At 31.8% G+C, this 23966-nt stretch overlaps 2 protein-coding genes across 4 annotated transcripts in view; both read right to left on the bottom strand.

The window, feature by feature from the left end:
- Window positions 1–3055, bottom strand: part of LOC141456848 (uncharacterized) — a 74087-nt gene extending 71032 nt beyond the window's left edge. Inside the window, exons 1-3 of one of the 3 annotated variants that reach the window (XM_074133181.1) lie at window positions 3001–3055; window positions 1861–1958; window positions 860–956 (exon numbers count right to left, since the gene is read on the bottom strand). The gene's annotated coding sequence lies outside the window, so the exon portion shown is untranslated. The remainder of the gene's footprint in view (window positions 1–859; window positions 957–1860; window positions 1959–3000) is intronic. The other 2 variants (XM_074133217.1, XM_074133208.1) reach the window with 2 other exon arrangements.
- Window positions 3056–6803: 3748 nt separating this feature from the next.
- LOC141456907 (uncharacterized) overlaps window positions 6804–23966 on the bottom strand; it is a 140655-nt gene continuing 123492 nt past the window's right edge. The window contains exons 12-13 of the transcript XR_012460109.1: window positions 14779–14941; window positions 6804–7928 (exon numbers count right to left, since the gene is read on the bottom strand). The gene's annotated coding sequence lies outside the window, so the exon portion shown is untranslated. The remainder of the gene's footprint in view (window positions 7929–14778; window positions 14942–23966) is intronic.

Below are 23966 nucleotides of genomic sequence, written 5' to 3'. Positions count from 1 at the left end.
ATAGTTGTTAGAAACAAATTATCATAATGTGATGCAGCAAGTCATTGTATTTGATTTTCTGATGATAAATCATGTACTGCATTATGCATAACTGTATTAAACATTTACTTAAGTTAACTAACAATTTACCTACAAAGATAAATCTACTTTCTACCTTATTATCGGCAAGTATAATTTTAAATTTAAGTATAGAGAAGTATAGAAGAAAAGATTACCAAAGTCCGTGAATCTCCTGCCATGATGAATCTATGCCGATCAATGGAAAGAGTCACATTACTGAATCGATAGATCAGTTTCATTGTTTGAATCACCTCGAAAAAAGCTTCTTCGATTTTCTTTTACCAATTATATGTACATACAAAACTACTCTTAATAAATTTTTTCAGACAGTCATAAATTCATTTTAGTGAAGTAGGTTTCTTTATCACTTATCAATATTAAAAAGGATTACTGAGCTGATAAAATTCCAAATTTGCTTAAGAAAAGATAAGAAAGAGATCATGTGTTTTACAACAGACTTTTTTAGTGCCAAGATTTCTCAAAGATTTAAAGTTTCACTTCTAAGGTTAGGTATGCTAAACAGTTTTCTTGTGAAGTCTGGACTTCACCGTATTAATTTATACGTTGGTCTACCTTATTGTAGTTCTGATCTTTCAGTTATTTATTTATTTACGGTTGCCCAATATAGGCAAAATTCAAATATATTCTTCAAGTTTCTATATATGAGGACACCGCCAATCTGCTCGCAGCTTCAACGAGACATTCTACATAATGTCGATGGTTTTTTTCGCTTGAAATGCTGTGTAGTAATAAAAACGAGTAATATAGATGAGACTTTAAGGTAAAGAAGAAAACTAACCATGGAATGTCGCATTTCTTCCAGTAAACACCAATATATAAAATATATTTCTCTTCTAATAACACGCACCTAACATCTTGTTCACCAGCAATCCTCCCTAAATAACATAACCTTTATTTAAAATAAATTCAAGTTATTATTAGTTATAGCAGCAGTTATGTGTCATCTTTAACCAATATTTATCAAGTTTGTATTATTATTTTGCTTAATACATACCACAGTTGGGCAAACGTGGTGGCGATCACTTTTTTGTGACATTTTTAGAATTTAAAAAAAAAAAAAAAGTTGGTGATATAATTTAAAAACATACTTTTGAATTTGGCGGTGCCGCAGTAAAGGGCCTTACATGCAATAAATTCAGTCTTGATATAAAATTGTTAGATTGGAAGATACAATTAGAATTGTAATAATTAGAATAAGGCAACTTGTGTGAACGGTCACAATAGACTTACATTTCAGGGTTGCACTTAACCTGAACAATGGACAAATTATTAGTCTAGCATTCGTTTTATTAGAGAATTAAAAAGATAAAACGAGAGAATAATGAAGTAAAGAAGTTATTGCAAATGTCTAATGTTAAGAGTAGGGATTGGTTCTTAATGAAGCGGCTCGCTTATCTGTGTTAGTGTTATAGGCTTTATAGAGCTTACATTTCAATAAATAAACCACCTTGCCCATTTGAGAACTCGTTTGGTACTTGCAAGACAGGCACCAGTAGGTTTAACATAAATAATTTTGGTTTTCTGCAGCCAAGGTCACACAAGTACTTTGGTTATTAAAATACTTACTATTTCTGGAGAGTTTTTCGAGTGAGATTTACAACCTAGGTTCTATATTTTATTTTTATTGTTATTATTATTTTATAATAGTGAAACGAGTTTCAACAGTTTGGTGAATCTGTGGTTTTCAAGGTTGCCTTTACTTTGATAAGTTTAAAACTGCAGCTTCACGCAATATTGTAAATGTAATATTATTTAGTAGGAGTTTTTAATTTTACTTACGTTTCTTTAGTATTTTTCTTTAATTTTTTCCATTCAATTTATAGATGAATTTTCGTTTGTTGTGTGTGAAGCACGCTCAGTTTTGTTGCCAAACTCATCTGTAAACATATTTTAAGTAAATAAATAATAATATACTAAATACAATAGAAAAACATACTTCATGATGTGAACATCCCAGATTAGAGTCCACATGGCTGCCCTTAGATTTTCTGTTCCTAGGGCTCGCTCTCAATAATGCACTGGCTGGTGATAAAACAGTATGTTTTAGCGAGAGCACACTGCCGAAGATGGGTAGTGAAACCAATGACCTGATTTGTTAACGCGTTCATTTTTTTACTTTTGTTTTTTTAAATAAATAAAAAAAATCAAGGCATTAAAAGCATGCATCGTAAAAGACCAACTGAGGAAGCCATGTTTCATTCATGTCCTGCAAATCGAATCATCCTGTGTGACGAAAAAATTCCCAGAGTCTACCTCAGCCCAGTACATCAATTTTTCAGCATTCATTTCCTCTACCAAGAGCAAATATTGCTATCGTATCTTATTTCAGAAATTGAGTTTTCGCTTAAATTACATTTTTTTTTTTTTGTGACCCTACTGTGAAAAAATGAGTACTGTAAAAGGATCTCACAGATATCTGTTTGCAAGAGGGGTTGAGCGATCTGCTTAATTCAAATTCGAATAATAAAGTTTGAAAATCACATTTGGCATTCATAGTTTCAGACAGATGGGTGCCAATGGATATAGTTCTTGCGGCCTTATGTTGAGGGTTCCAACAATATACCAGCTGATTGACAATTAGCGTTAAAGAAACGACATTTCCATCAAATTCCGTGTCCTAGTAAACGTCTATCACAAAACAGATCTACAAAAGCCTACAAAGCGGGCAGTTTATAGGCTTCATTGAAGGATTCTGGGATATCTGTTGAATTCTTTGTAAAAATAGTATTTATATTTAGCTGGTTTGATTTTTCTTTTTTATAAAATTTCTCACTTGATATGTCCAAAACAAGTAATACTTAGAGATCTGAATTTGTGCTCGCTGCCGGCGTGAGTCGTAGTTCAACAAAAATATTCAACTCTATATTTCTAATAACAAAATAATATTTTAACATTTACTATTTACATTGCCTTACTCACTGAGAGAGAGAAACTTCAATAAAATGTTCCAATATCATTCGTACATCTAATTGGTTTGTAGAACAAGGCATCTGAAAAACAAAACAAAAAAACTCATAATGACAAACGTAAAAGCGACTTTTACAAAGACAATTGCCAGTAAAAATAGCTTCAAAGATTTTATAAAAACTCTGAATATTGTAGATACGTAATGAAGCTTTTCACTTGAAAAATTAACCAAGAGAAAATCGATTTATTTTGGGAAAAAGTGTAAATTTATAATTTCAAAAACTGCAAAGAATGACACTTAACTTTCTAGCGAGATTTTTGAATCATTTTTATATTAAAAAAGGAAACCAACTTACGCAAAGTCATGACAATCACAAAAAGTGAGATACTTGTTACTTTCGAAAAGTAAAATTTAAAGTGAAGAAATTAACGATTATTGAAGAGACTACTTTTAAAATTTAAGAAAGAGGGCTTACGATCAATAGGCCAAGTGCAAATTTGAGGGTCATAGAGAATTGCCAGTTTGAGCCTGCAGAAAAAAAAAGAGAAAAATTTATATTCAAGTAACACCTTCAAAGCGACCGCAAAGCAACAATGATTTGAAGGTTCCATTTGAATCGAAATACAGGATCGCATTACACAGCAATAGAAACTATTTAACAAAAAAAAAGAAGTACAAAAATTAGCTTCATTGTGAACACCAAGTGTTAGTTAATTAATTCACATTTTCTTATTTTTAATTAAGACCATTTTTTGTTCTGTTCCTCTGTAATGCACACTAAAAAAACAAAAAAGACAATAATAAAATACTAGATGATCTATTTTTAATGAAATGACAATAGTTAATATTCTTTGATTATATGCCGGACAGAATGAATCAAGAACTATAGTTGCATAAAAAAATATCGATGATTTCAGCGAAACCAATTCAACACTTAACAAAACGCACTTAATGGACAACAATAAGCACGATATGACTATTGTTAATAGCAATGACTCCTACCTTACGCGTTGTTTACATCTTTAAAAATAACACTGGTAATTTCAACAATAAATCAATGGGTATGAAATAAAACAAATGAATAATGTCTATACTTATTATTTGAATGTAATGTTGCACTGTCACGTGATGCGGTAATTGTCAGCTCATTTAAACATTGTTTTGCTATTTTTATCATTAATTTCTATTTTACTGGCAACAATCATTGTAGGGAACAAGGTTCCATTGGTAATTGGACTTCTCTCATAAATTCTATAATATTTTTATTCTATTAGAGAGTATAATCTGCAATTGAATTTGGAGTTAATCAATAAAATTTATATTTAAGGCCAATTCCAAATTTAAAAAAAGTGACTAATCGATACTAACTTCATATAGGGTTAAAATTTTATTTAGAACATTCTGTAGGAAAAATCATTGTGCAAATTGGGGCTCCTAGAGGGGTGGGGGGTTGGTTTAGCAGGCTTCTATCGTAAAATTTCTGATAAGGTTACTGGGTCAATAAAACACTTAATAAAACCTCCAAGTTTGTTGATCAGTGAAAACAAGAATCACTGATCATGGGGACATAACTTCCTCGAAACCTTGTATGCACAGTTTGAAGAAAATTCTTGGTGCTGAAACTTCCACTGCATGACCAACCCTCAGTAAGCTGCATGACCAATCCTCAGAAAACTTCAAGTCCACCACACCCGCTTTAATTAGTTTATTTTTTTTAATTTAATGAGCGTCAACAATTAGTAAGATTGATGCCCGGGGCCATCTCAATGCTCTGGCGACTACTGAAATATTTTCTCTTACTGGACCGCTGTTCTGGACCTTAAAGTACTACTTTCCTGGTTCTAATGACTGGCATTATAATGACCTAATTTTGCTATATGAGATGGGGTTTTAAAGGTGGCTATAATTAGAAGAATAATTATCCGAACAGTCTCATTAGCAAAAAATTTGAATATAACTCTTAAAAAGAAAATTTTGACCTTTTAATCCAGTTCCTAAGCGATAAAAATAGTCTGAAATGGGTAATTCTCCTGCAAGTACAGATGTAAATAAGTTTACTCTATAAAATATGAATGGGCTTTATTCGAATAAAAGAATCACTTATACAATACCCATGTTGGTTTCCTTACAAAGCAATTGTTAAGAAGATGGAGTTGCATGCTCTGCACCGCAATCCTGGATTGGAGAGAGAGGGAGAGTATCAATCGAATCCTCAAGTCTCGAAAAGCCAATGAAAGAAGATTATACTAATGAATTTGGAAATTAGAATCAGTTATACACTAACGCATTTTGGAATTCAGATAAATCTCTTGGCTTCAATACTGCTTATATAGCCCCAACCAACGCAGAAAATAACGCTTCCAAAAAAATGCAATAAATCTGTTGAAACGTTAGCGAAAAATTATAGAATGATTTATAGACAGAATCCTCGCTAGTATAAATCCAATCATTTCCCAATGACAGAATCTAGGCCAATGCAAATAGTGATCAGCAGATCCAAGACTACAACAAGCCATCAGTGTAGTACGACCTTTCAAATTCCACATAACTTTTTATGTTGTGGTTTTATTTGAACCATGTACTCGTATATTCGTCGAATGTATCGGTGACAACTGTCAGTGATATAGAAGGTACTCAACATCGCTTTTCATCATTACTTATTATTTTTGATGTTGCAAAAGATTTGAGAAGATCAGTAGGAAATATTTAAAAAAAAATCTAAATAATTTAAAGAAATTATTTCAACATTATACGAGGTGTGTTCAAAAAGTAACGGGAATTTTTAAATTTCGCGGGTTTGGAGAGTCTGATTGTAAAATTTTTTTTTTTATTATGTTGGTACACATGCCCCTGAAGTACGATAAAATTTTCAGTAATATTCATTGTTTACTTCTTAAGTGGCAGCCGTTAAGGTTAGACGTGTTTTTCGAGCTTGGCGATTTTTGTTTGTTAAAAAAAAAGGATCAAAGAATTTGTATTAAATTTTGCGTAAAAAATGAAATAAAGTGTGTGAAATGTTAATAAAGGCATATGGTGAGTCTGCTATGAGTAAAACAAGGATTTACGAGTGGTATAAGCGTTTCCAAGATGGCCGCGAAAACGTTGAAGTTGACGAACGACCTGGACGTCCAAGCACATCAACAACCGATGAAAACGTGAAAAAAGTGAAAGAAATGGTTATGAACGATCGCCGAATCACAATCAGAGAAGTCGCTGATGATGTTGCCATATCAATTGGCTCATGCCATGAAATTTTTTCGGATGTTTTGGGTATGAAACGTGTGGCAGCAAAATTTGTTCCAAAATTGTTGAATTTCGAACAAAAACAGCGGAGAATGGAAGTTGCTCAAGAGTCACTCAATGAAGTCGACAACGATGCGGATCTACTGAAACGTGTTATAACAGGTGACGAAACATGGGTTTACGGATATGATGTCGAAACTAAGGCTCAATCGTCCCAGTGGAGGCATTCTGGATCGCCAAGACCGAAAAAGGCTCGACAAGTGCGGTCGAATGTGAAGGTTATGCTCACTGTGTTCTTCGATTTTAATGGCATAGTGCATCATGAATTCTTGCCACAAGGTCAAACAATCAATAAGGAGTACTACCTACAAGTTCAACGCCGTTTGCGTGAAGCAATCCGAAAAAAACGCCCGGATTTGTGGCAAAACAATTCATGGATTTTGCACCACGATAATGCACCTGCTCACACTTCATTGCTTGTTCGTGAATTTTTGGCCAAAAACAAAACTTTAACGATGCCCCAGCCTCCATATTCGCCAGACATGGCTCCATGTGACTTTTTTCTATTTCCAAACATAAAGAGAACATTAAAAGGGCGTCGTTTTACAAGCATAGATGACATTAAAAGCGAATCGCTGAAAGCTATCACAAAGATCGAGTTTCAGAAGTGTTTCGAGGATTGGAAAAAGCGCTGGCACAAGTGTATTGTATGCGAAGGGGACTACTTTGAAGGCGACAATATTAATGTAGATGAATAAATAAATATTTTTTTCAAAAAACGAAAATTCCCGTTACTTTTTGAACACACCTCGTAACTCTGCACTTCAAATTAAATGTATAATAATATAATAATAATAAAATATATAACTATAGTTAAGCAGAAATAATTACAGCATGGCACATAAAAAAGAACAAGTTGTTTAGCGAACACTGATTAGTATTGCAGACCTTGTTCACGTACCGTCCTCCACCGGACGCACTGCCAAACTTAAATCATAGTACCGTTTATCCTATAGGCGGATTTTTACAAGTTACGTTTTTTTGTTTTTTCTCTCTTGCATTGAGTCCGTTGTCCAGATCTGGGATTAGACAAGTGAGTCACCCACCACATTCCGTTGTCGAGTAGGACCGCCTTGGCGTGGGACGTGACAGCGACCCGGGTGTCGGCCGATGACTCCTTAACTGACTTGACTCCTTAACTCTATTTTATTATTTTTTTTCACTCTACAAAAAACCTCATTAAGATTTATAAGTGATTAAAAGGACTTTTAGTACATTTTATTACAAGTTTATCAAACAGTATAAAATTAAACTGCAATTTGATTATTACTAGTAACCAGTAATTAAATGTTGTTACATTTGCAAAATAAATAAATAACCTTAACTACAAAATGATCTGTTTTTAATGTTTATATTTACGGTATAAAAGTGAAATTTATGAATTAGTAAGATATTGCACTTGTTACAATTTACATTTATTTTTGACAGAAAATCTCTTGTAAGCAGTTTAAATAAATAATGATTGTCTTAGCACGCATTTGTATTCCTCGTCAGTTCGGATATTCATCCATCAACAGAAACTGATTAATCAGTTTGATGTAGAGAATCTAACTAAATTAACACTACACGCCTAGAGCTGAAGTCAAATTCTCAAAAACAAATCTTCCTGTGATGATGGATAACTCCCAAAACCAGTCTGACAAAAAAAAAAAAAATTGGTAAGACAGGCGTTTAAAAATGAACCATAGATAGAATAAAACATACATGTATAATATAATATGAATTTTTATGAGTATGAAACGTGAAGAGAAGCAAAAGATAGGTGTCGGAAGGAGGTTCTGGAGATTCTATAATTGTAGAGAATCTCCATAGAGATTCGCAAAAACGCCTAAATCTTAAAACACTTTAATGCCAGTTGTATCGAATATGAATTAATCAGCTTAATAAAGACAAGACCGTCTTTGCTCAATTCAACTAGCCTTGTCTTATAGTTTGGCAACAAGTGTGTTTAGTGCTAGTACAAAATACTGACATTGAAATATAATCTCCTTAACAAAAACTTACAGTTTTAAAAGTTAAGTATAAGGGTTGATTAAACGCCAAAAGGTACACAAATCAGCAGTTCCCAACATTTCATTAATACTTCATTGATATAATTTAAGTAATTTTACTGCATTAACTTTTCCTTCACATTTTTTAGAATTTATTAGATGTCACAGACCCTTATGCTGGCCATTTTCGTCTACAAAATATTTACTCAAGTAGCACACCATTTAACTTAGATTGACTGTAATATCTATTTATCTATAATAATCAAACTATTAATCACAGGTGAAAAAGAAAACGTTATAAAAAAAATAAGAGGCTAAAAAATTCATAAACTTTTTTTACATCAATGATTTTATGCATTTATTTTTATTTTTAAATAAAAATCATTGGTTTAAGTTCATTCTTCGATTAAAGTAATTGTTATTTTATGTTGTAGTCAAACGTTTGTAATAATAAGTAATAAATAATCTGGCTTTATCGCAAATAATATAGTTTTCTTAAATTACATTCTCAATCTAGGTGTTCTTCCCACAATGTTATATATATGTAATATAAAATAAAGAAAATAAAGATATGCATATTTTTAGGACAGCTAATTATTCCAGTATTTTACCATAAGTAAAATTAGGGGGACTAAATTAAATTACAATTGAGAAATGAGTAAATATTGTTGAATAATCTACTTGTTATTAAATGTATGTTATTTGTGCTCACGAATATTTCGGTAAGACGAATTTAAGACTGAAATATTGTTTTGAATCCTCCGTGATTGAAATTTAAAAAGTGGCCGACTCTAACTTTGTTTTTTTCTACTTTAACATGCATGTATATGTGACTACTCAGAATAATTCATCACTCATTTTATCATAATTATAATAAAAAAATATTATGAATGAACTGGCCAGCATAAGGGTCTGTGACATCTAAGAAATTCTAAAAAATGTGAAGGAAAAGTTAATGCAGTAAAATTACTTAAATTATATCAATGAAGTATTAATGAAATGTTGGGAACTGCTGATTTGTGTACCTTTTGGCGTTTAATCAAACCTTATACTTAACTTTTAAAACTGTAAGTTTTTGTTAAGGAGATTTTTGTACCTTTTGGATAGATTTTCCTTTTTGTCTATTTGCAAAGTTACGTCTGCTTTACAGATTTTTTAAAATTTGGAATAAGCTATTCTATCATTATAACCTGATAAGGTGTTAAATCGGAACCGTAACTACCACTGGAGAGATCTTTTTAAAGAATGATTATAGTTGCGGTCCCCAAACCATCCTCAATAACCATTTTTTTGAGAAAGCGTTTTGAATAAAATAGGAAGGTATTTGTACGTAAATAGCAAAATTAAACTGCGATTTCAGTACTTCCTTTTAAGAGGAGCAAGAAAAATAAACTGCGATTACAGTACTTCTCCCTAAAAGGCAAAGATTTTGAATCGAACGACAATTCATTGATGTAAATCGGTTCACTCATTGATAATTTTAACGATTGCAGTACTTCCTCTTAGTAGGTGTAAGAGCATGATGGCACTTCACAGCCACGTAGAGGAGCTTTAACCACTTATTTGAGCTAAATTTTATCAAAATCGGACTAAGCTTTGTAGAAATATTGGTAATAATAGTTTTAGAAAGGGCCTTATTTGGGTGGGGCGAACTCCCCTCCTTATGAGGCATAGCGTCGAGACTTTTAAAGTACAAATCTGTACAAAATTTCGATTCGAATGACACTTCATTCATGAAAATCGGTTCACGTGTCGATAATTTGAAACGATTGCTATACTTCCCCTTAACAAGTGTAAGAGCAGATCGTCGCTTTATTGTTAGGTAGGGGAGCCCTAACCCTATCATCCTACCAAATTTTATCAAAATCGGGCCAAGATTTACAGAGTAATTAGTAATAATAATTTTGGAGGGGGCCTTACATAAAGGGGGCTAACTCCTCTCCCATACGATGTACAGGGTCGAGACCCCCAAAAGGCACATCTACATAAAATTCCGAATCGAATGACACCTCATTCATGAAAATCGGTTCACGCGTTTAGGCGCTACGTTGTTTACAAAAAAGGTAACAAGAACAACAAGAAGAAGAAGAAGAAGAAGAAGAAGAAGAACAAGAACAAGAACATTTTTTGAAAAAGCCGTTTTTGCTCATTTTCGGCAACTTTTTTCTCGAAACCTATTAGATCTGGGTGGTTGCAAAAAAATTACAGTTATAAAGAAGGATTTGCCCTATATTATAAAGAAAATTTGGGAATTTTATCTTTTATAGAAAAATAGAAAAAAATTGTCAAAGTTGGGTGTTTTTCAACGTTACACTTTTTCGTGCAGTTTTTGATGGTCAACCCTTATACAACTGTCCTACCGGACAGTTTTAATGTAACTAAATTCATGAATAATTAGTGTAATAAAAATAATGATTAATTTATTTACAAAATTCTCATTTGGGTTGAATATGAAAATGAAATCTTTTAAGTCGCTAGAGGGCAATATGCATCCACTTCCCCTTAACAAATTAACCAGTGATAAGTGATCATCAACAACATACATATTTTTGAATTCAGTTAGTGAGATTAACAGAGACGTTAAAACTTAAAATTAGTTTTAATAAAATTATACGTAGCTTTAATCCTACTGCATTTCACTATAATTTAAATTGTTTATCAAATAAAATATTCAAATTTATTAAAGCGCTCCTGATTCCATTTCTAAACCAAAATTATTATTACAAAAAAACTAAAGAAAAATAATTTTGAATTTTAAATATATCAATTTATTTTAAAGTAAATTTGCATATTATCTATTTGCATATATGTATTTCACTCTAAAACTCTTTTTATCATATCATGTCCGAGTATCTATAAATTTCAATCAAGTTATGATTTTCCAATTACGATACATTTTTAGATTTCGAATAAGTCGATATTTAATTTTAAATTTTGTTTACAGTGATTGATTTTAACTTTTTTTTTTCATGAAAATTGGTATGCATACGCATGAGCTAGCTTGAAAAAGTGTTTTTTTCCCCCTTCTTTTTAGGTTTTACATTTATAGAAATCGTAAATTAATTAATAAAGCATCTTCCAGAAAAATTCGTACAAATGCACCATTGTGAGAGAGGCAGGTACGCCTCAGACCTTTTACAGTGTAATTTCAATGAACAAAAGCGATATAAAGAAGACTTGCTGAAATTGCAATTAGAAGAAAATATCTCAAAAGGAAGTAATATTTTACTGAACGGATTTATTCCTATTTTCGAGAATACCTCGAGATTTGCTCAAAACTTCGCGAATACAATACACACTACCTATGTATAGAACCGTATTCCAGAATGTGTTTGTGTTTCTGTCAAGTCTCTTTATGTTATTAGTGACGTTTTTATGTTACTTCTGTTATTGTTAATTTCTTTTTAAATAAATGCATATTATTAATTCATTAAAGGTTTTTAACCTATACATTATGTATTTTAGGAATACTTTGTGTATAGAATTTCTAATTTTGAATAGATATTTTAATTTTAGTAGAATTTCTAATTAAAAGTATTTCTTTCAAACATGGCTTGGAAAAATCTTGATTTTATCGCGTGATAACCACACTGATCCGCTCCTAGAGCTTTTATTTAAAAAAACAAAGAATTAATGGAAAACCTTAGTTTAACGATTTCCAAGGCTGCTCATGTTGAATTACGGAACGATTAACGTTACTGCACACAAGTTGAAGTACGGTTGGTTTACTGTAAATATTAAATTACCATAAATAACACTGTTCGCTGGACAAGCAAGATCCGGGGAAAATTCTGTTCTGGGATTTGGTTTCTTTGTCTTAAGAAGCACGTGTTTTAAAATAATTTAACAAATAAAACATAATATAGTTTAGAATCACAAATGAATTTTCATTAAAATTACTGATGTTCGTATTCGAATTCTCTTTCAGCATTACTTGCTCTATTTCATTTATAAAATTAATAGAAAGGTGACCAAAAATTTTTCAGAGAATATTGAATTAATGAAAGCTTATAAAGAGAGAAAACTGTTTGAAGTTTTCACTATAAATGGTAGAATTTATAGTTGAGACAGTTACAAAGAAAACCAATTAACCAACTTTTCTTCGAGTCTAATTGCCTCAAGTCAATCAAAGGTTGCTAGGTGATGGTTCACTATTTGATTTTGTTATAAAGCTGTGTAAATGAATGAATACATTTTGCTTGTATTTTAGTACATTCACTGTAGCTTTGGAAGAAAATTGAATTAAAGAGTAGAATTAATAAGAACTATGAAATAAATAATTTAATGAATAGAATAAAAAAAAATACGAGTCATTTACAAAATATATAATTAAAACTTGATCAAGAATTATGAAAGCAGTCAGAGTAACTGTACGGGCAGTCTACGATTGATTATGTTTTCACCATAAAGACTCAACAAAATATCTACCAACATTAATTTCTTTCGAACATACATATTATGTTCTTTAATAAAAATGTGATTTTTTTTATTTTTAAATAAAAACATTTTAAAAAATCAAAATCTTACAGGTTAGAACTTTGGGGATTGTAAAAACAGAAAGTCAGAAAAAGAGCGTTATTGTTTCTTCTAGGACAGGGGTCGGCAACCCGCGGCTCGTGAGCCGCATGCGGCTCTTTTATCCAAATTGTGTGGCTCTTCAGCCTGTCCAAAATAAATTTTATATTTCAATTTTATTGAAACAAATTCAATTTCAATTAAAGAAAAGATATTTTTTCAAAAAGAATTTTAAATGAGATTTGGTTTGAACTTGAATAGAATTATATTAAAATACAGTACGTAATTATAAAAGGCTGCCGCCATTTTCATTCAAATACAGGTTTAGTTATTATTTATTTGTTAATTTACTTTGCAATATGTGAAAATATATAAAACATTTAAATGTTATTGAATATCATAAAATAATGATTTGTGAATGCAAACGATCTACAGAGGTTTTTACACTTTATCATCCTTGCGGCTCTTGGTAAGATTTATTAAAATTATTTAAGAAGAAATGGCTCTCTACTTAAAATAGGTTGCCGACCCCTGTTCTAGGACAAATCATGGTTTTTGGCCATAGGTGCTTGTATCATCAGCTCCTGCTCAGGGCTTCCTCTTGTGAATGAAAGAGGCCTAACTTCTTTTTAAAATGTTCTTAAATTATCATTCTAAACTGTTTTTATTTCCTAATATCATTAGTTACTCTTATAAAAACTATAAAAACTAACGTCACTAAAGAACTTAATACCACGTCCCTCATCGTCAGGGCGGCCACTATAGCTTGTAAGTGAATAGTGTTATTATTAAGTGGTTAAAATAAATTGCTACATAGAGAATGACCAATTTTGCAGTGCTTAATCTAATCTCTTTCAACCTGTCATCATAAAAGTAAAATGTTCACGTTGAATGAACTTCTTTAGGCTTTAATTGTTCTCGCTCTACTAGGCATTAATTATAGTTTTACCTTGAAGATAGTTTCGTGTAGAAAACTTGATCTTATAAGTTGGCGTGGACTAAATGACAGTGATTTTCGTTAAGTTTACACAGTGAATCCTTAAGATAGAATGGAAGAATAACAAAATTTATCCAATCTTCTTCTTTTGAAACTGAATAATAATTTAATATTGTTATTTTTTAACAGGAAATTGAATCTTTCACGTTACAATTTTATTTTGTTTTGGAATTATAACGATATAATGAGGACTTTTGGTATTTTAAGCACCGACAGCTGGATGTTGTGTAACATATACCATTTACTAGTTTCAACGAACTTCGTTTTCTATTTCATCTCCACAGAGAGTCACGAACTAATCATCTATCATATTATACAAATTAATGTTACCTCCACATTCCCTACTAATAAAATAATTTCCCAGATTTTCATAGCGAGAGAACTCTATAACAGTTTTCAATTTATGTTTGAAAGTTCCAGTCGTAGAAAATATTACAAACTTTATTTAATGTATGGTACAATGTGCCGTTTAAGGTTTTATACATTTACCTACTCGAAGAAAAAGTAGTCATCCGTTTTTAGAAAAAATCTCTACGTTGGAGGCTACAATAATTATTATCACATATGTATGTTAAAAACTAGCGGTTAAACCAAATACCTACTTGATTAAAAAACCAAATTAAACTTAGCTCTAAAGCGATGTCATGCGGTCACAAGATATCTAGTAATTAAATTAATTAAATAAAATTAAGTTATCTAGCGATCATTACATCACTTCATAACAGGTCTAGGTAAAATTGTTTTATTAAATACAACGACCTTGAGTGATCAACGTAGAGCATCCAAAAAAACCGAAATTAGAGAGAGATAAAACTAACATCAGTTTGATGAAATCTGAACAGCAATAAAGAGTATCAAATACCCATCCTCTTCGACATCTGAGTGTGACCATAAAAAAAATATTTGATATTCCAGACTGCCTACTCCAAAACCAATAAGTCAAAAAGTTTAAGAAAAAAATAAACATGTTTCATGCGTCTTACCAAATTTCATTTCTGCAGCGAAAAAATATAACTGTAGAAAAATTGTAACTTTTAAAACGTGATTTTTGTTCCTTTTTTTTTTTGTGTATATTTAATATTTTTAATTAAAGGTTGTTATAATTAAACTGGGTAGTTTAGGGGCCCAGGTTGTTATGGCACTCATCTGAAATAATAATACTTAAATTTATAAAAAGCTATCAGTCTGTTCAAGACATTTCTATTATTACTTTTTATAATCAAACTAAATACTTACATATAAAACTTATATTTAAAAAGGGAAACAACGAACAAATTTAGAGAGGTTACGATAACAGCATTTCAGTAACAGAGCGATCAATAATTTGTTAGTGATCAAGAGTTAATTAAGTTTACTTTTAATTTATTTATGCATATTACATCCATTAAATCGTATGTACACAAAGCTTGAACTTAAAAGTTACTGTAAGTAGTTGATCTGATTTATAAGAATTAGTTCTGTATGTTTATAGTCGCACTAAAACGAGGGTTGCATGTTAATTATACACTTTTAGGAATTTTAAACATTTATAATATAATTCACTAAAAATACTTAAATTTAAAAGTAAAATTTTATCAGTTGTATGTGGCTAAGTACTTTTTCACTTTTGTCAAAGTGATTAACAAAATCACAAAATTACTAAAGAAATGTTAAGGTCAGATAAGATGATCGAACGTATCTTAAGGCAGATTAATGACATAATAGTGTTCATTAATACTAATGCTAATAATACTACTAATTAATGTCATTACATAAGGCATAGTGAATTCTGTCATTCAGGCCAACTCGGCGATCGCAGTGAAATGAAGCGCCTCAGATCAATAAGTTGTACGAAAATATCTTTAAACACTTTTTTTTCTAATAATTGTAAAAACTAATATAAGATATCTAGTGAATGTGTCATGTGCATCTTGTATACATATACATGCACTTAGAAATTGTGATTAAGAAATTGAAAGCTCAGTAATCCAATGATTGTTTTATTTTAAATTAAGCTTCTTGTTGGTATTTGGAACATCATAGAATTTTTATTATTTATTTATCTTCATAAAGTTAAATTTTGCGGCGCTCATTTTCAGAAATGTCTGCTAGGGAAGAAGTCGTTGATTCTATAAGGTCAATCTATTTCATGTACAATTTCTAAGACTTTTTTTTTCATAGATTTCTTTATCTAAAGAAACATCTCATTAATAATTAACTAAAATGTTATTTCGTCCCCTACTTCTCAGTAAATTTCCTCTGGTCTTCTCTGCAACAACTTGTTTTTCATTCAACAGCTTCTTATTCAAAGCTTTCTCACATTCTTCTCCATACATCTACTTTTTCTTTCTTCGGATTGATTTTTGAACTTATTCTTGTCAACTTCAAGTCCTTTACCTGTTTCCTCACTTCCTGAATCCTAATTCGGAAATGCAAAGCTATTTTAGTTTTTCTTATTTTTCACCTCTTGTTCTCGAACATAAGCCCATTTTTCGTTTGTTTAGTTTATGAAATTGTGCAAATTAAGTTACTAGAAGAAGGTTATTATTAGAATGTGAAACAATATTACATTACTGTCGAATGACACTATTACAGCTGCCGCAGACAGACAGGCAACACTTTACCATACAGTCAGACTTGTTTGATGCATTTGATCCAACTATAACTGAAGATGCATTTATTACTAATTATAATTTGCAGGAAAAACATCGGTTTTATATGGAACAGAAAACTGTTGTCTGAATTCTAGAAGTAGTCTTTACCTCAGTGGAAATTTGGCTTAATTGTCTAGGACCCAGTCTGAATGTTTACCCAGATGAGCCTCTTTAAAACAACGTTCCACCTTAGAATCAACCAGTCTAAAATCACGTCTATAACGTTATGTCTGTCGTCATTCTATTGAAGACAGAATGTTGCAGTAAATTGACATTACAAATGTTGGATTTTTAGGACATTGCTTAGTAGCTTCACGACTCTAAATAAGATCTGCCTCACAGCCACTACAGACAGCTCTAAGCATGAGCATCCTAATAATACTTTCCCCATAAAGAACCCAAATATGTCAATGAACCTCCTTCACCAATAATTAAAAGCGCATTTCTGTAAGTTGCGGTCTTGCAACAACACTTTTAGACGTCTTCCTCACGATACTTGAAATGGCTGAGCAGGAAGACCTTAAACCGTTTTGGGTTTTGACAGTCTCTACTAACAAGTGTGACCAGGTATCTTGTACTCAGTGTCAGTTCATATGTTAGCACCAATTACTAAAAGAATGCATAATTGCATTGTATTCATAGAAAACCTCTTCAATTAATTTTCTTTGCAATCATTTACTTTAAAATTATGAATTGTCCAATTGGCAAACTGGTTTCTCAAGAATACAGCAAGAGGTCAATAAATCACTGCCTTTGTAGAGTCTTTAAAACAAATCTTCAATAGTATTACTTCAATGAAAGCAGTTCCACTCTAGCTCATCAATCACTTTGACTGGACCACTGGCTAATGCCTATCGCTATTGTTGGCTTCACACATTGTCCACAAACCACACAGCATCGCTGCAGGATCTTATACATTCTTGATTGCTATTAGATAGACAGTTGTTGATGAACTGCAGACTGATTGTTTATATTCATAATCCCATTACTGTCACCTTGACTTTTTTTTCCCTTTTTGTCTCATCCCGGAAATTGAAGTTTAAGTAACTTTCAATCTTTGTCCTTTTTTTTTCCAAATGAAAAATTAACTCTAATGGAAGCCATTTTTCCATTAATAACGAAGGTCAAAATCAAATGTCAAAAATTAAGAAAAAATATTAAATAAAAATAACATGTAATTTTTTATAATTTTTTGTCATTTGCGTTTTCGGTAAGTTACCCACTACTGGATGACTAATACAGAAGATTTCAAATTTGGTTTTATACTTGTCAGTCTGCTTACATTAACGTTACACAAAAACTGATCAAGATTTTTATTATAATATTATGGAGTTAGTTTTAGACTTCATGATGCTTTCATTAAAAACTGGGCCACTTTTCGTGACATTAGAGTAAACATCTTTCTTTTTTAAGTGAACTTTAATTACGAAATGTCATTAGTATAAAATTACTTAAAATCTACCCTAAATGAATGCTGGAATATTCACTGATCTAGATGATTGTGAGATTATTGTTGAAAATGTCGAAATAAGTACTCTCTACAATATCACAATAACCAAATTCTGAACACTTAAAACATGTTATATGCCGAATTAGCTTAAGGTAAATTATTAAGTTGATATAAACTTATAAAAATTAATACTTTTTTTTAAGATAGGTAAATTATAAATAAAATCATTCTTGTGAATGATCCAGAAAAACTCAATACTTTTCATTCTAATTTTGGGTCAATCAGATTTTTCACTAATTTCATGTTCTTAATGAAATTTTATTGACAGTAAATACTTGCGAAGTTTTTATATTACGCATTCGTTTTCTAGTTCGCATAAAATCCTGGAATCCTGAAGCTATACATGTGTTTGGGACGTGAAGAGTATATGTAAGACGAGAATTACTCTTTTTCCTCAACACCTTACGAGGCAGGTATTGAGGACAGTTATTGTGATAAAGGGTAAAAAGAGAAGGGAGTACATCAATGCCTTATCAAAGGACCATGTGGTGGCCTGGTGAAGGCGGAAGGAAATGAAGAGGACATGTTTTCTAATTGTAGCCATAGTAGTGAGAGATAGAATGCATTAAGGACCTCTTCTTCCCTGATGTTCTTCGCGTATACTTGCTCATTATTCTAGAAGTGTTCTGGCTTTTCTTTATAAGGGTGGGTTGCCACAAAAGAGACATAGTCTAATGAAGAGGAACGTTGAATGAACATAACACTACTACACATAAAGAGAACGTACGAGAAAAGGTGGCTGTAGCCCTGTAAGTTCTTTCTTTGCCCTAATACTGGAAGATTTACTGGAAGGATTCTATAAATGACCCAAATATTTAACTGATAATAAATAATAGGTGAATTCAGTTAAAAAAAAGGTATCCTTTTGACCATTTACCTTCTACTACGGTTGAAACAGTTATTAGATGTTTACAAAACATTCAGTTTAATCTATATTGGGTTCACAATTTAATCGTTACTTAAATAAAAGTTACCTTCATAAAACACAACATACACCTGCTGGTTAAATGTCTAAATGATTTGACTCTGCCAAACGACCGTGGAAATAAAAACTTATTTACAAACGTGTAAGCTTTTTATTATCATTCCTTTTTTTGCGATTTTTATGTTAGGTCGAGAAGAAGTGAACAATTATTAGTAAATAAATAGTCTAGACAACACTCTTGAACATTAAATTAAGAGTGATAACATAAAAATAATGATTTTGAAGAATTTTTTACTCGACAGGAGACTAGCTCGATATGCATTGAGATTAAATCCACAGACAAAGAGGTTCGTTAATAAAATAAAATCCAGCACAACTGCCACAGAATTCACGGGCTGCTCCGACTGCAAAGTTGTTAGTAGAATGAACTTTGGTAGTAGCAGTTCACCGCTGCAATATTTCTTTTTTTAATTACATTTAAACTTGACAGTGCTATATAAGCCGATTAACCCGTATGAATATAAACAGAAAATAATTAATTCAGTTTGGTCTTCTTTAAAGATCAATGACTTTTTTATAGATTGTTTTTAACCATTAGACGTTTCTACGTCTGAACTGAAGACCTCTCAATCTCTCCTAGAAGTAAAATTAATAGTCCGCTAGCTAACACGCCGGTACTAATAACGTGCTTTGTCATCGTACATCACACGTGGCGCGCCTTAACTTTTTGTTTTTTTATTGCAACAACAAGAATACTATTTTTTTCTTTTTGGAAATTTATGACTCTAAAAGTGGTTCGAATTCCCAACAGGCGAACACACTAAATCCTAGCCGCCCACGTCTCAACACTGAAATCTTTCCAAATTTAAAAAGAAAAAACAGAACTGAAAATTATTTCTAGATAATCATTCAGAATTAGAAGTGTCCCATAAGTGTTGATAACTTTCATTCGTGAAGTAATACTCGGACAGATAAATTTACTCTTTGGCACTGAAAGCAGAATTCTGAGGTGCATTTTAGAAGAATTGGTGGATTTAAATAATTCTAGTTTTAATATTACTTTGCATTTAAGGAACAAGCGGTGGAAGAGATGCGTGCAAGTCTGTAGGTAGAACAGTACAAGAGTCCCAAGCTTGCCGTAGAAGGGCCAGATTGAGAACAAATCCACCATCTCTTTAGAAGACGCCAAAAACAACGAGATCTAGTCTCTTATCTCGTCTAATTTTGTCTAACTCATACGCTCTTTACCTACAAAGAACAACGAATTTCTTTCTAGATTCTCTATTGATTCCAGATTCTACCATGGACACTTCTCTAACGTTTACATAAAGAAGGAAATCTACAAGAGTTCGGCCCAAGTCCTTCTCTACAGAGTTTTTTTAAATGAAGCGTTCTTTCTAATTCTTCGACCACTTTTTTCACCCAAGCACAAGATATTCAGGAGCATAAAGACAAAATGGCAACAGCATCATGAAAAATTGATCTCGTTCTTTGATATCAATTGCTAGAATCCCATTTACAGGGAAGTTGCTTAAAAGATTAAATGAGTCCTCTAAAATGTAGTGCTTTTTAAGTAATTCAGATGTTATCAGGTGTCACAATCTACAGACTATGTTCTAGAAAAATACAAAAGCGAAGAATTATTGAATATTTATTTCATAATTATTATATTATTGTCTAGATCAGCATTACAAAAATTGCGAGTTTATCTCATTACAAAGGACACTGTTGGATATAGGTATATCCAACTCGTCTTTAGCCAGTGGCTAACGACGCAAAAGCTTTCTATTTGAACCTAATATTTAAAGTTCTCTATCGCACTTGCATTGGCGGATATGTTATAGTACTCGAGTTTGGCCTTTCTACTAACTTGGTTATCGATTATTTTAACTTTCTTCAATCCTGCACGAAGCAAAGTTTTGTAGTTTTAAAAAATATTTTTTGCTTATTTTACCGTTGTTATAATTTTTTGAATTGAAGTTTTAGATTAACGTCATCAGTTTCAGTAATTACTGATATAATTAGCTTTTATATTCATTAGACAGTGTGTCTTTTAGAATAACTAGATACTTTTGTTTTATAGTTTTTTCTCGAACATTTTTTAGAAGATGAAAAGAACCACGTTGAGAAGGCTCGAAAGGATAATTGTCCGAAAAATTCTGACTCAAGTAGCAGGAAATTTTGGACAACGAGAGAGAACAAGGAATTGTATTAAACTCCAATAATTGGTAAGGGGCATTTGATGAGAACGGAAAAAGGTGCTAAGTACGCGGATCAGGATAGGAGAAACTGGGTAGAAACAGGAAGATCAGTACAATCTAACATAAGAGGCTAGATGGTGTTGCCAACCATGCGAGAAGGTTGTGGGTACTTACAATTGGAGGGCAGCTGCAATCAATAGAGACAACTGAAAAGAGTTTCGGAGGAGGCAAGAGTTGCAGCGACACAAAGATAGAAAGATACATTACTATATTGATGTATGATTGCAGCTGAATTCGAATCCAAATTACTTTGTGATTCCTTGGTTCCAATTATCAAATATTTCCATCTAAGACCAATCCGTAAGCACGCAGGATCTAGGTTTTAATCATTTTTGAAAAAATTACCAGAATACAAATTGTGCCTAGCTTTAACAAAAATGGTTCACGCTTTTCCAAATATATCTAAACCTGATAAAAGAATAAAAAAAACTTTAAACAAATAATTTGGTAGTCCAGCCGCGAGACAGACTGCGGGCATTGGCAGTTTCTTGAATATGTTTATACACCGTGATCATATACTAAGCCTGAAGGAGATTCACGAAGAGAAATAAGATTTTAATCAGAATTTTAATCTTTATATGATCCTATTTAAATATAAGAGAACCCTACCTTCCTGGCTTAGATACCGTATCTAAAATAGAATGCCTGAAGGAACGGTTATGTTGCTAGGGATCGGTGAAGCATTGACCCTATAGACACCGAAGGAACATCCCCTAGCATGACTGTAAATAGCGTAAAAATTCCAAACAGCCTATTGTTTGTAACTAATACCCTCCAGCCGTCATTTTCAGGCAGTTTAATTTTTCAGCAATGAAATTATTTAGCAATTTAGATGGTTGTCACTCCTTAGATACCTTCATATTTATAGTATGAATAATTCTTAATCTTAAACAGAGAACCTGTTCCTTCACGTTTTGTATTTAAGAAGTTAATTTTCATGCCCTATTATTCAACTGGCTTTACAACTTCGTGATTGTTCCAGTTCTCTGGGCAATCACCTTCTGTTCATCAGCCAAAACTAGGGACGTGGGCGGCGTACATCGAAAAGGACAGACACATTCAATTACACTTTCTGACTGAGGTAAATAGAGATATGACCATCTTGCTGTCTTATTTCAATCCATTTATAGGTAGGACAGTTAGGATAGCCAATCACCTTTTTTGTTTTGTTTTATAGCTATCACATTGTGCTAGGACAACGAAATTTTCAATGGTTCATTGGGCTGGCTTTCCATGCAAAAAGCCTGGACACACTGTCCGCCAGCTTTCTCTAAATCGATAAACACTAAATCGCAATACCTCATTTCCAGCGCACGTTTTAATTATTTGCATCAAAACAAAAATATGATCATTGTTAAAACGGCCTGTGATAAACCACCTCTGCTTTAAAGATGATGTAAGCTAATTCCAATTTACTTCTTAATGTTATAAATTTTATTTCAGATGAATGCAATGCTTCATTTGTGGGGAGGAAAAAGCATGCACCTAGTATATTCAACTATATTCAAGTAATTATTCACATTATTGAATTCACATTATTATATGAATCCGCCCACAGGTAAACCTTAGAAGTTATTTACAGTTATTTTTTCGTAACACTGCTTTTTACTAACTTTAGGAAAGTTTTTTGATTAAATAAGTTTTGCCATTTAATTTAAAAGTCATTCCGATGGTACTAATCGTGTTTTTTCTTTACTTATATACATCAATAGGAATTATGTCAGAAGCTGAAGAAAGCTTAGAAGTGTTTAGAATTTTTAAAACTTTTTTTTTCTGCCTGAGACAACACATTTGAAACATCTTAGTCAAAGCAATAGGTTAGTCTGGACCAGAGATTCATTTTCATTTTTGCTATAAAATATCTTATTAACTAAAAGATGTAATCAAGCCTGGTATGATCTAGTTAGTAGATCAACCCTCTTAACTCTACATGATGAGAACTGGAATGAGGAATTTTTAGGATTAAATCAAGCTGAAGTGGCTCTCTTATAAAATTAGTAAATATCCTGTAGGGCAATTCTCTCAATCTCCCTACCAAAAAATAATACCTAATAACCAACTTTCTGAACTGAAAAAAGCAATCATCTATATTGAAATTCATATTTAGAGAAGGTATAATTTTAAAAAAGAGATGTTTTGAATTAATATATTCAGAAAACTAGGCGGTATATAGTTAAGTTTACCATTTGAATACGACAACAAACATTCTTTTTTGTCAATAGAAAATAAAATAGTGTTTTCTAACAGGTTAAGAAATCCATGACTATGAAACTACTTATACATACGACATATTCGTAACGGATGGTTGATTTTTAATCGCGAATAAGAGATTATAACTTAGAAAACAATTCTTCCGTAAAATATATGTTACGTTTTGTAAATTTGTTGTGGTGAGCTATTTTAATTTATGAGAAAAAGAAAAATAAGTTCATAACAAAGGATTTGAGTTTAGATGACGCAATACTTTTTTGCTGAGGATTTTTTTTTTTACTTCTTTTCTCATCAGCGGTTAGATATAAGAGAACTTCTTCGAGTTCTTAATCAACTGTCAGGAAGGCTTAAACAGTTTTTGACGACTTGTATTTCTAGTGTACAGCTTAGACCTTTTTTAATCACTTTTATTACTTTATTAACACGCGAGAGTTGAATGGGTTGACTTACAATTTGTTTTTTTTTTTTTTTAGAAAAACTAACATTATGCACAAGTTGTATCAAAGTTAGTTTGAGCATTAACCCTATCGGAATGTTTCTTGTAAAACATGATCAAGAAATTGGTTGTTTAATTTATAAGATTTGAGTAAAATTCCATTAATCATTGGGCCAAGTAACTAGAGAGGTTCTA

This window comes from Rhodnius prolixus, unplaced genomic scaffold (genome assembly GCF_049639745.1).
Source record: "Rhodnius prolixus isolate KJV_2025 unplaced genomic scaffold, Rpr scaffold_1, whole genome shotgun sequence".
In the NCBI taxonomy this organism is placed as follows: domain Eukaryota; kingdom Metazoa; phylum Arthropoda; class Insecta; order Hemiptera; family Reduviidae; genus Rhodnius; species Rhodnius prolixus.
This window is presented reverse-complemented; position numbering and strand designations above follow the sequence as displayed.